This window comes from Peromyscus maniculatus, chromosome 3 (assembly GCF_049852395.1).
Source record: "Peromyscus maniculatus bairdii isolate BWxNUB_F1_BW_parent chromosome 3, HU_Pman_BW_mat_3.1, whole genome shotgun sequence".
NCBI classification, from domain to species: Eukaryota; Metazoa; Chordata; class Mammalia; order Rodentia; family Cricetidae; genus Peromyscus; species Peromyscus maniculatus.
Window position 1 is genome coordinate 34,418,466 of NC_134854.1, and position 14,178 is coordinate 34,432,643.

The 14,178-nt window shown below is 37.5% G+C and overlaps 1 non-coding gene across 1 annotated transcript; it reads left to right on the forward strand.

The window, feature by feature from the left end:
- The first annotated feature begins 1,734 nt into the window (after positions 1-1,734).
- On the forward strand, positions 1,735-1,841 carry LOC121828468 (U6 spliceosomal RNA). The gene has a single exon (XR_006070929.2). It is a non-coding gene; the product is annotated as a U6 spliceosomal RNA (small nuclear RNA).
- The last annotated feature ends 12,337 nt before the right edge of the window (positions 1,842-14,178 follow it).

Below are 14,178 nucleotides of genomic sequence, written 5' to 3' on the forward strand. Positions count from 1 at the left end.
CATAGGTAATTAAACCTGGACACGACTACTTGAATCATATTAACAGGACAGATAAGAATACTTAATAATGTAGCCATATCAAATCCACTGTAACAGTCTAAATAAATTTACTGGGACATTTGGATTCACTCTGATGGTCATGCAAAGCCAGTGCTCACAGCCCTGTAGTCAGGTAGCTGAGAGAATAGTGGATGCCTGGTCGGCATGATTCGTGAAACTGCTGCTGGTGAAATCATGCTTTTGATAAACTTTTATGTGGATTTTTTATGAAAACAGAAATGCAGCAAGCCTGCAGGGTAAAAGGGTCAGTCATTGAAACCCACCCTGACTCTGAAACCAGAGCCAGTGAAAGAAACACTTTGGCCCTGAAACAGAATCAAAGAAACATACCCTGACTCTGAAGCCAGAGCCAATGAAAGAAACACACCCTGTTCCTGAAACTAGAGCCAAACGGCTAAAAAGGGCCAGTGAGAGAAACATACTTTGGCCCTGAAACCAGAGCCAAATCTGCCATGGCACCAACTGAACATGAAATCAACCAATCCCTGAGCACAAAATCTAGTCAATCTGAGCCTGTCCAAGCATAAGGGAATCAAAATCTGACCAATTCCCTCCCTGAAAATCTCCATGGAAAACTCTGCCCCCAAGAAGCCCTATAATAGGCCCCTCTGTCTGTTCATTTGGGGCTGTCCTCCTCCACCCTGGTAGAGCAGCCACTCTCCTAAAATCCTTCTTCCCAAATAAGTTTCTTTCTTGAGAGAATTTTGGGTGAAGATCTTTCAAGAGTGGGGAGAAGAATCCCTGCTGGGAAACTCCCTTATGGGAGCAGAGCAGAAGCAACAGACACCTCTGCTGCGAAACTCTCTTAAGGGTAGCAGAAGCAGAAGTAGCAACTTGTTGACAGAGCTGGAGCAGATTGCTACATTTCTGCAGGGGTTTCCCCTTAGCAGAGTAAAGCAGAAGTAACGTCTTGGACCAGGGAAGAAATAGATAAAGGTGGAGCAGAGCTCTGCTGTAATGGCTAGCTCTCAGAGAGCAGCAGGATAGCCACATCCTGCAGGGAGACCATCCCCCACTGGACCCCAGCTTCAGGTATAGCATGACTTCCTGACAAGTCAGGATACCTTTATCCTCACAGATGTAGGTATCTAGGATACCCACTTCACAGCTGCAAGTATAGCGTGACTTCCCGAATTTATTCAACAAAAATGAGGTCACCTAAGTTCATAAATGAAACACTAATACAACTTAAATCTGATTTTGACCCTCACACACTGAGGGAGCATTGAAGTGGGAGACTTCAATGCTGTGGGATATCTTTCTGTATGCTGTGAATATGTGCTGCCATGATTGGCTGATAAAAAAAGCTGTTTTGCCAATGCCAAGGCAGAATAAGCTTAGGTGGTACATTCAAACTGAAGAGAGAGGAAGAAAAGGGTGAGGGAAAATACTACAAACAGCCACCAGGAAGAGCAAGATGTGAAAGTACCAGTAAGCCACAAAACCATGTGGCAAGACAAAGAATAATAGAAATGGATTGAATTAAGTTATAAGAGCTAATTAATAATGTGCCAGAGTCATAGGCCATACAGTTTATAGTTAATATTAAGTCTCTGGGTGATTACTTTATGAGCAGCTGCAGGACCACAGGGCTAGGTGGGACCAGAGAAACTTCCATCTATATTTGGTGCCCAATGTGGGGCACGAATTTCAACCCAAAATCTGAAAAAGCTAGTGCTTGCTTCGGCAGCACATATACTAAAATTGGAACAATACAGAGAAGATTAGCATGGCCCCTGTGCAAGGATGACACACAAATTCGTGAAGCGTTCCATATTTTTCTTCCTGCCCCTTTGGGGCTGCAAAAAAAAAAAAAGATTCTAAAACAGAGCTCTAGACCCACCATTGGAGACTGCAACTGTTCCCTAAGATGGAGCCTGGCAGTGCCAAGTGGACCAAGAGGTGAGTTTTGTCCTCATAGCCAAACATCCTAGCCTGTAGGCTTTAGGTCGTGGGCTCAATGGTGCACCCCTACACCACCACCCATTGAGGTCCCAGTTTCAGGCCAGCAGGCAGGTCTCCTACAAACAGGTTGGGCTACCACCATCCCCCAAGAGATCCTGGAACCCAAAAATGGCACCTCTCCAAAACCCCACCCACCCTTGAGACTGGAACTGCCCCTGAGACAGCCTGCCAGAGCCTATTGGACTAAGAGCTGCTCCCTGAGACAGTCCATCACCACCAATTGGACCAAGAGCCCTAATTAGACAAGGAGCTTCCATTGGACCAAGAGTATCAATTTGACCAAGAGAGGCTCCCTCAGACACAGACACTACTTGAACGGAGTAGAGAAAGAGATGTGTAGATGCCAGGGCAAAAATATAGTCAATGTCATAAAGACCAATATGGTAACATCAGAACCTAGTAGTTCTACAACAGCAAGACCAAAACATCCCAATGCAAAAGAAGCAGAAGAAATTGACCTTAAAAATGACTTTAAGAAGATAATAGAGGTCTTTAAAGAAGCTGATGTTCCATGTTAGCAATCACATTTTGCATGATCCCATGTGTCTTGACAGATAACTTTTTGACCATTAAAATACAAAAATAGATTTAAAACACAATTCAGCTTCTTAAATCACAACTATAGTTAACACCTTGCCATTTGCCTTTCTCATATTTGTTCATTTTCTATGCACATCCATAGTCCGTGTGTAACAGGTATTTTTAAGAGAAAGTTAATTGTGTTTGTAAATTGTTCAAATTATGTTTTGTTAGGACAGTAATTAATCTTGTTAGGATAAATGAAATTCTCTTAAACAATATGATGCCACTTTCCTTGGGGCAGTGTTTGCTACAAACCACACTAGAAAACAATGAATCAAAGAAAAAGAAACAGTGTCTGAAATCTGATTTATATATCTACATAATACTCCTAACATTAGAATTATTTTAGGAGAAAAAGTCATTATAAATAGCTTATATTTATTTTATCATAAAAAAATCAAACAAAATTATTCTTGGCATCTAATGTTGCAACAGAATATGCAGTGTTACACACAGGGCAGCAAAAGTTTTCTAAGTAAAATTATTAAAAATTAGAAAAAACAAACTTTTACTTCCAGGTGTGAACAGGTAAAATATATTCAATGATTATAATGATTTTAAAACTGTTAGTCACTAAGCCTCTAATTGAAAGATATAAATCTCTTTTGGAAGGAAAACCTCAGGATGATTATTCACGTTTAATGCAGCATTAAATATAAAAGCTTGTTTTCTATTCTACAGGGGGCAAGATTTAGTGGCCCAGGAACAATGAAAAATTTCAAAGCATGAATAGTAAGAAATTACAACATAAGACACATTTAGCGATTTTCCATTTTCATTTGTCTGATTGTCTTCTTTAAATTACTTAATTCACCATTTATTCTTTGAAAATTCATACTTATCTCTGGAAAGTGATATAAGTGAAAGAAGTGTATCATTTTACATAACCATACTTATGTCAAATAACATCCTAAAATTATTTCATGACATTATTGTAAAGGCAATATATTTATAGTCTGATCAGATTCAAATCATTATTATGAGATTCTAAAAGAAAACCTCCTTCCAATTAAAAAATAGTAAAATGAACACTTAGTAAGCATTAGTAACCAACTAAGATAAGTATGTACTACTTGATAAGTTATTGGCTCTGACTTATGCTAGACATTTAATTCCTTCCAACAACTCAAGCTCAATATAATTTCCCTGTAAGCATTATTATCTTGAAATGGCTAGTGACTTGAAAAGTTTAATTAAACTATGCATTTTGGAATAGCTTTAGTGTCAGATTCATCTGCATTTCCTTGAAAAACAATCATTTTCATTGAAGAATCATACTTAAATCATTACTAGTCTTGTTTAAGCTGAATTTACATATGCATAAGATTTAAATATAACTTGTCTAAATCACCCTTTGAAAAATGTATTTGACCAGGTAAAGTGTTTTTGAACTTTAGAAGTGATAGTGGTTTCTCAGATTATATAGATGGTTATTCGTGAAAGTGCAATCTAAACAATTACGGGATCAACCTGCAGCTCATCTTGCCCGTGCGTTCTTCCTTCATTAAGCTCACTGTGAGGCCAATAACCACACTTAGCCGTGCCCCACCTCCAGCTCTGTCCTACCCATTCCATCACAGATAACACAGCCCCTACGAATCCACTCTATTAAGTATAATTGGATTGAAATATTTCTAAGCCTGTAATTCCAGCTTCCCAAATGTGTCTCTCAGAACTAATCTTCATTAGAAAATCTACCATTCTAGGGGCTGGAGAGATGGCTCAGAGGTTAAGAGCACTGACTGCTCTTCCAGAGGTCCTGAGTTCAATTCCCAGCAACCACATGGTGGCTCACAACCACCATGGCTCATCTCTATAATGAGATCTGGTGCCCTCTTCTGGCCTGCAGTCATACATGCTGTATACATAATAAATAAATAAATCTTAAAAAAAAAAAAAACAAACTACCATTCTGTCACCGAAGTACACTGGTTTCACACCTTCACTTCTCACTGTTCCCCCCCGTAAGTGCTTTGTACTTTAAACCTGACCCAATCTTCAACTCAGTTCTCTGTTTCTTCCTGAAGCATTTTCTCGAGCACAACATTCATTCTTTTCTCTTTCAACGTCTCGGGAACTCCCTGTAGATTCTAGAAGTAAAACATCATCATATTTTGACCCTATCACCACCCCCCAAGACTGCACCTTCCTTCCTGAAAATGCAGTGAGATCAGGCAAAGTATCTCATATCTATTTGTGTCATCTAGTATGTATGAGGGCTTTATAAAATGGAATATAACAATTTAGGAATAACTGATACCTAACTAACTAAAATATATTATGACATGTGACTAAATTCTAATGTTATTAATAATATAGTTGTTTAAACACTTTAATTTTAGACAACTATTTTAAGTACAAAATACAATTATGAAATTGATACATACTATTTAACTTGTGATGATGTACAATTTGGACAATTACTTGTGTCAATTATTGAATCATTCATACAAGTGAGAACATTAAACAGGTCTTAATTATAAGAGTAAAATATTCTTTCAACGATTCTCAAAGTTGGACAAGCTTATTAAAAGTAAACTGAATCTAGCATCTTATATATCTTAATTCTAATACCAAATGAGAAGAACTCTAATTAAAAAAACATGTTTTATGGATGGATTCATGGCAGATTTTTCCCTTTGAGGGTCTAGTGTGATACTGAATAATGGCTTGACATGAAGCAAGGATGAGGTCATTACACTACACAGAAACCATATCTGGATAATGTTGAACTTCTTGAGGGTTGTGATTATCTGGAATGAATAAAAACAAAACCATGAAATTATCACCAGTCAAATACGATTCACAATTAAATCTATTATGAATTAAAAGAATAAGAAGCCTGGGTGGGGCCACTTTCAAATGCAGTCTTCTTTTGTATTCAAACACTTTGCATGTGGGCTCACATCTGCCAGTGTTGCGATTATGTCGTTAAGATCTTTTTTTTTCCAAAATCACTGAGAAGACAGGTAGATCTAAATATAGTTCTATTAATTTGATTTTTATTATTATATTTAGTTATGAAGTAGCACATTTGGGGCTCTGTTGTAAGGCTATGTATTTCTTTGCATTTTATATTCAAAGTTAGTCTTGAAGATGACAGGTTTTCTGGAATACAGGCACAATTCTGTAATGAGTAAGTGAAGAGTATATTTCCCAGAACCCAACAGCAGAGTAATGCCAACCAACAGACTGGTAAGTTGATGGAAATACTAGTTGCTCCGCAGAAGTCTGGCTCCAGACAGGAGAAGATAAGGATGAACAAAACATATAGAAACCAGCTTCAGACTTCTATTCTCCAGAGAAGAAAGATTTGGCCAACGTCAGCACTTCTGTCATGCCAATCCCCAAGCCTCGACTGTCAGTTTAGGTTTACTAAAATTTAATAAAACTATTTTAAAGTCAGAGAGGCTACACCAAGGAATTCCAAGTTATTTTGCCATGACCACAGAGCCAGTCATGTATCTGTTTCTAGAAACATGCAATCATCTTCTGAAGAATCTGCCTGTCCTGTATGTCTCAGTTTTTATGAAGTGGAAAACAGGCTTACATTTAATGTGCTAACATGACTAGTGACTGCTGTATGTGTGCATATTGTTTGATTCCTGGACAACTTAGGAAGCTCAGTTTGAGGCTACACTACTAATCGTATTTTAAGATGTTTTTATAACCAGGAAGAAACCCATGTCATATTTAATACAGTCAAACATTACAGAAGTCATAAACTGTCTCACTATATTCTACTCCTTGCCATCTCTGCTTACACTCCAGGTTTTTACATTCACAAATGTCTGTCTTCATTTTTTAGTCTCATATTAAATTTAGTTTTATTGAGTGATGGATGGAATGACTTTCTAACACAGGACAACTCTCTATCTCCCTATAACACGTACTTCAGTAGTGTGACTCACTGAAGGAGAGATAATTATTAGAATCAAGTGTGAGTTTCTCACCAATGGTAACTATGTATCTCTCCAACACAGACTGCAGTGGAATGATGCTCTGATTAAAAACAAAAACAAAACAAAACCAGATTTATTAGAATCAGGCATGATTTTCACCAATTGTCAGGGAGTATTCACAGAGGAGTTTTTCACTTAACTAAGCCTCAGTTTCCTTCCTGCTGATGTTGATCACTTTGTCCCAGTTGGAAGGTTACTGACTCAGCAATTCTATGTTCCCCTGTCCTCAAATACTGGAACAAAGAGTAAGACTGATAATCTCTGCTCAAAACCATTTATTTCCACAAGCAGTTGTTCACCTTTGAGGAGTCAGACTAGCTTTATATTTAAGGACACATTCTAAAACCTGAAAACTTATATTTCCTTGGATTACTTGGTGAACAAATTGATTTTCCCAATACAACTTCTGTAATTTTTGTGCTTCTAGGACACTTTTTAGTTCTGGACAAATCAAGATCATTGGTCACCTTTTTTTTATGACTGTCCTTTATGTCTTATGTTGTTTAACAATGAAATAATATTTAATAGATCATTTGGCAATTTTTAAAGTAAAGAATGTCAGTTTTCGTGAAAAGTTGGTATGGCGACCATGACCATCCATTTACTGTTACAAAGAACAGAGTTTACCAATCAATTGTGAATGTTGCTGCGAAGTTATTTGGTAAAATTAATTAGCATTGAACATCAGTTGACTTTCCATAGTGAAAGTGATGTCAGGTAATCTGGGGGTGCCTGGGAAAGATTCAAGAGCAGAACTGAAATTTCCTTTGGGGAAGGTGAGAGCTGTCAACTCATGCAGCTCAGCCAGCCCTTCCCTTCCAGAAGCCCTTAGTGCCTAGCTAACCACATCCACCTCCTCACGGAGTCCATGCCTTGCAATAAATCATTCTGTCTCTTTCCACAAAAACCAGCTGGTTAGAAGATATTGTTGCTTAAGATTATATTCTGGCAGACATACTAATGCTAACTTCATATTCTTGCAAGATTATGACTTATGGGGAATTTTGTTTTTTAACAAGGTATCAGCTCTGAAGTCACCACAGATAGTATCTGACCTCACTTTGCTCACTTATCATGAGTCCTGGATTTCCTAAGGCATTTGAATAATCATAAAATGACCATTTTATATAGTAATATCTATATATATATTTTTTTAAAAAGATTGCCTTCAAAGGTTGTAACTAGAGCTTAAACAGGTAGAAGAGGTAAGGATTAAGGAATGCTGAAATGTAATCACAATGTTTTAAATGATAGGGTAACAAAATAATATCACCAATATTGTAGTAGTTCTGGAATATTTTGAAACATAGTAAGAGGAGGTTGAGTTGATATGTTCCTGAGGAAGACAGTGTGAGTGGTGATTCAAGAGCAAAGGATAATTGACAGACATGTAACCATGAAGAAAGTAGTCTCAGTCTGGAGATCCCAGTGTGCAGTTCCTGGCCATAAAATCCCAAATAAAAATATTCAGATTTAAAAATAAGCAAGCATATTTTTTAACTACTTGGGAGGAGAACTGTAGTTTATTCTTGAGTTCCACATCACATTTTAAAAATATTTGGTTTCTGGTCAAGATTAGTTATTTAAGCTTATTTTATACCCAATGGATGATTCTGTCAACTCCTGGCCACTTTTGTCTTCACTCCAATGAGTTTTTCATTCCCCTGCATCTCTCTCAAGATGCTCCTCAGATGTCATGATTTTCATTCCATAACTATGATATAAGTGTGAAGTGATGTTCTCTAAAGAAACTGCATTTCTATTAAAAATTCTGCAAACTGCCTGACCTTGGTTACCTGAAACACCATTACTATAGAGATGGAATGCTGGATTCAAGAGCTATAATTATCATGGGCTATCTTGGGCCTTTAATAATCATTTACCTTAACTTTCACATCTGACCTGGTGACTGATAGATAAATCTTGGAATGTATGTCTCAGCATCACAGACCTCTCTAACTCAGAACATCTGAAACCTCTAGACTTCTCTGCTTTGCTATAGCCTCATTAGTTGATGTTTCAGCCAATGGAAGTGGTAAATACATTGCTTTGTGGTTTTCTTTTGTTTGATGATTCTCAGAGTTTATGTTTCATCTTTTGCAGTGAAATTCATTCCTATTTTTGTGGCCATAATAACGTTTATTTGGTTCAGAATAAACGTTTTTCTTTTTTCTTTTATGGTCTATATTGATAAAAACTAATAACATGCATTTGACAAACACTTATATGAGTTCGGTCAGAGTGCAGTTAGTAAATCAGTGTAAATGTCCTTCCAAATTTCTGTATTTCAACAGAGAAGCAAATGAGGTCTGTAAAATAAGAGAATCTGGAGGTGCAGGTACCCCTAAAACTCAGTTCATGAACAAAAATAAATTAACACACATCAAGTATATTTGGCATAGCAGATGCCCAGTCTGGAGTTTTGCTTCTATGACTCTAAGTGCAAAAATCTTTGCCTCTTGCATTTTCTTTTTTCTTTTTTTTCTTTTTTAGGAATGGCCATAAGGCCATAATTCTCTTACCCATAATGATGTGTGGAGCATGAATTGGGTGTGTTTATTTGGCTTTTACTTCATCATCTAAATTATCTACCATCTAATTCTCAATGGCTGTCACAAACTCTAACAATGTAATTAGTACATGAGAAGAATACATATTAAATATAGTAAAAGCACTGGGATGTGAGTAACCCAGAAAAGAAAGGGGGCTCTGTTAGACAACAGTACTGGCTATTGCCTTCAATGAGTCTTTCCTCCTGCTGCTGGCTAAGATGCATAAGAAAAGACACTGTTTCCTTACTTGAGCAAATGTGATCTTTAAATTTCACTTTTTTATGTCTTTACCCAAGAGCCACTCAAGGTCAGAGAGACCATTCAGAAAGAGTTTCTATTTAAAAGATGGAATTACTCAGTGCACCAGTTTTAATACCATTAGATCAATACAATACCAGCATAGAAATATAATTCTCACTGAGTTATTAATGAAGGTTTATTTAACTTTACAGAGGGTAGCCACTATGATATCATGTATGTATCATGATATACAGAAGACTGCAGTGAATATTGAAATTCTACTCTTGCATAGGATCTACCTCTTTAATCATAGACTTAAAATCACAGTTGAAGATGGTTCCGTTGGTCCATACTCATCTGCAGCTCTATCACTTTGGACGTAGAAACAAGATCAGCAATCCCAGGAGAGCTCAGCTACATTGTGAGTTGGAGGCTACCCTGGGATACATGAGTCCCTATCTCACAAAAGCAAAAACAAACAAGCAAGTGAAAGGAGAATATGACAAAATACACCATAGTTCTTGAAAGTAAAAAGAGGGGTTGTGCTAATTAAAAAAAGCATTTATTCCTTAGATAATAAGAAGAGATGGAAGAATCGTTATCAGTTTATGCTAAAATTATGGAACAATGGTAGTACACCACTCTTAAGTGTTAGAAAAGTAGAAATTTTAGAACAAATATAATATTTAAAATTAGCTTAGAAAGAGAAGTTTCCTTAACATTTCATAGTATTTAAAAGTTAAATTCAAATGCCATCCACTATTGTTGGTGCTATTTTAACTTTTATTGCATGTTTACTCATTTTGTTTGCACATGTAAAGCATGCTTAAAAATATACTAGCTACAAGTAACCAAAGATTTACTATCTAGTCTTTTCTAATTTAAGGTTGAGGGTGTACATCAACAGTCAAAAGTTTGCCTGTGTCACCATGACTGTTGCTTGGTTCTAATAGCTCCCTCAGGAGGGGGTGAGAAGGCACAGTGTCAATGACACAAGGAGTCAGGTGAAGGCAAATAGCAGACTCATTTATTCCATAATGGGGAAGGCCTCATATACCCTCCTCCCAGCATCCAGGCTGTGTCCTAATCTGGAGACATTATGTGGTCATCCCTCATTGGCTAGGCATGATCAGGATCTCTGACAGTGCCTATTGCTAGACCCTTAGGCAGATTCTATGTTGGCTCATAAGGAAGTACATTATTTGTAATTGGTTGCAGCCAATTTCCTCAACCCTATGGGCCTGTCCTACTACATATCTAGCCTTTTATTTTATTACATGGACACTCAATGGGATTTGGAGTTCTTTGCTCTGTCCTTGTTGGGGCGCTGCAACTGGACTGTAACCATCTTAGGTTGGCTTGCCAAGCAAGCTCTTACCTGTTATTGACTATTAGCCCTCGAAGACCATCCATCTCTGGGGAGTAACCCCAGGTGGAAAGGATCAGGCAGTAGCCTTTTGAATTTCAGAAAGTCAGGCATACATAACCTCCTGTGGAGGGCTATGAGTTGGATATCTAAGAGCCATTAACACCCATAGAGTCACCCTAGTGGCCACCCATTATTGCTGTATGTGCTATAGGAGACACTTAGAAAGATTAAAAGCACCACTGCGCCAATCAAAACATAAGTGAGAATCCAGAATGGATCAAACAGCCCTTTTATATTATGCCAAACCTTTAAAAAAAAATAAAGGGTCAAAGGCCATAACTTCCACTTTTGTCTGACTTAATTGGAAAATTTTGTGTGTTAGCTGTAATGAATAATATAGAAACCTAGCTGGCCATGGGCCCTTAATATATTCAGCTATCTCCCAGCATGCTAAACTAACATTCCTCATTTCAAAAGGTGTCATCCAAAAATGAGGAAAAATGAGGGTCACAATGCTTACCTGCTGAAGGGACCAAAAGAATAGAACACCGAGGGGGCTTCTCACTGAAACACACCACCTTGGGGGTACTGTCCAGCACCACAAGTGCGAGGAGGGAGACAATCAGGACTGGTATAGGAAAGTGACAATAACAGAAGTCCCACATTGGGTGCCAGATACTGCTTGGTCCTAATACCTCCCTTGGGGGTGAGGGTGAGAAGGCACAGTGTCAACAACATAGACCCCAGGAGTTGGGTGAAGGCAAACATCAGACTCATTTATTCAATAACCAGGAAGCCATTATATACCCTCCTCTCAGCACTCAGGCTATGTTCAGTTCTGGTGACATTGTGTGGTCATTGCTCATTTGCTGGGCATGATCAGGAATTTTGACAGTGTCTGTTGCTAGGCCCTCAGACAGACTCCAAGTTGGCTCATAAAGAAGTACATTATAAGCATGCCTTGGCAACTGGTTTGAGTCAATTTCCTCAACCCTATGGGCCTGTCCTACTACACATGACAGCTCTTTTTTCTTTGGAAGATACGTGTGTGTGTGTGTGTGTGTGTGTGTGTGTGTGTGTGTGTGTGTGTATTGTGTGGCTTAGCTTTCTTTTGGCTTTTAGAAATTGACCATGACTTACTCATTTTACTTATTTGCTTATGTGTGTTTCTTATTAAAGTGAACTCATAAAACACATAATAGACTTCTTCAAATGCCTCTGCACATAAGACATAGCTATGTAAACATTTGCTTTCGAATGAGCAATGTCAAAAAAATACCTGACAGCCATTTAGAAAATCTTTTGTTCTCATGCTGAAATGCTATGTGCTCTCTACCTATGGATATAGTGAAGATCTCTTTGGAGATTTCTATTGTTTCAACTGAAGTTAACATGTTTATTTTATCATCCAACATTTACTGTGTCAGACACTGAGCAAATTAGTTGAACTTCAAAACTGAGTAAGAATTGACATCAGCAAACCAGAAAGAGGAAGATAGGGAATGTCAAAGTCTATTCTTTGAAAAAAAATGCACTTAAAATTGGAATAGTGAAATCTATAGTTTTAAAAATGGGCTTGCTAAACTCAGAGAAGTTATCTTTAAGGAAATATATGATTTTTGTAAAAATTTGGCTCATTTTAATTTACTTTATTCCAGCTGTCACTCATTGGTTTACTGGTAATTTTTATGACAGCATCCCATATTCTTTATGCAAGAGAAATCAAGACTATATGCAACAATGGACTTCATTTACAAAGAGCATTTTCAGATCCAGTTGTTCTTCTTTAGAATAACAGCAGTAGGGTTTGCCTTTACTTTATCTGAAGTGAACCATTCAGTCCTGTAGAAATGGATCAATATTAACAGGGCAATGTCATCTGATGCCTCTTCTGATGAGAGGTGATACAGCTGTGATAAACAGTAGAATACTTGAATGTTTGAGGCTGTTGACATGCTCAGGAAATCCCTCATAAAGCTCTGAGTTCTTATTTCTTGCTGACTTTGAATGTCCAAACAGCCAATAAACTAAATGTACAGGAATTGGAAACAAATTGCAATAAACACAAAGCTATCAAACTGATTCAGAAAAAAAAAAATAAAGCTCAGAACAGAACCAAAGCAACAATAAAATGAACCAGGCAAACTAATTTTAAATAAATACAAATCCAAGTTAGATGATTTACAGGTAAATTCTTCTGAATATGTAAAAATAATACTAATTATTATCAAACTCCCCACCAAAGAAAAGGGAATACTTCCTTATCTTGTGAAGCCAGGATTATCTTGATAATAAGCCCCATCAAATGAGTACTAAGACAAATTGAAAACTAAGATACTGTGTTGGTTTGAATGATAATGACCCCCAAATTTTGTTTGCTATTTGCACGCCCATACTTGAGTGCTTGGCTCCCAGTAGGTAGAATTATTTGTAAAGGATTATGAGGTGTGCACTTGGGAGAAGGTATGTCACGGAGGTGGGGTGGGCTTTGAGGTTTTCGAAGCCCATATCATTCTTAGCAGTGTCTTTCTTTGTCTGCCTTGTGCTTGCTAGCAACATGCTTGCCTGCCTATTGCTGTGTTTCCTACTAAGATGGTGATGGGTTCACCATCTAACACTGTGAGCAAGTCCTTAATTAAATTCTCTCTTTTCATTTTTTCCCAACATAATATTTTTTATTGGTTGTTTGGGAATTTTACACCATACACTTGATCACACTCACTTTCCAGTCCCCCCCAGGTTCACTCCCATCCCCTCAAAAAAAAGATAATAATAAGGAAAAAACTACAAGTCCAGTTTTTATTGCCCATATACTCACTGGAGCATGGTCAAACTCCCAGTAGCCAGCTCCTTAAAGGAAACTCAGTTCAGTCCTTCTCCACCCACCCCGCTTCCAGAAGCCCTCAATTGTGGAGAGCTACACTTCAGCATCCTCATCACAAGAGGGATATAGAAGGCTTTTGTGACAATCAGTACCCACACTTCACCCCACCCAAAAAAAGTAGCAGCCTTGACAGGAAACCATGGAGAAATTCTTTCCTTTCTAAGTTGCTTTGTCCTTGGTGGCTCCTCACAACAACAGAAAAGTAACTAAGACAGATAAATGTGGATATTATGTTAAAACCTAAATTAAACTCTGGCAAACAGAATTCAATAGCATTTGAACGCATTATATGTATATATAAGTATATAGGAGTTAGCTTAGGAATTACAGTGTGAACTGTCAAATGAGAATATATTAATAGAACAAGTCAACATTCAGAATGATGAATTTACTTGACAATATCAAATACCATTTCACAAGAGCAATACCAAAGATTTCTGAATAGAAGAGAAGGGTCTCCATGTGAGAAGTAGCAGCTATTAAAAACACACAGCTTTTCATTGATGAAAGAATGAAAGTTTTTCCTCTGTCAGGAATTAACCAAAGATAACAACTTTCACCCTA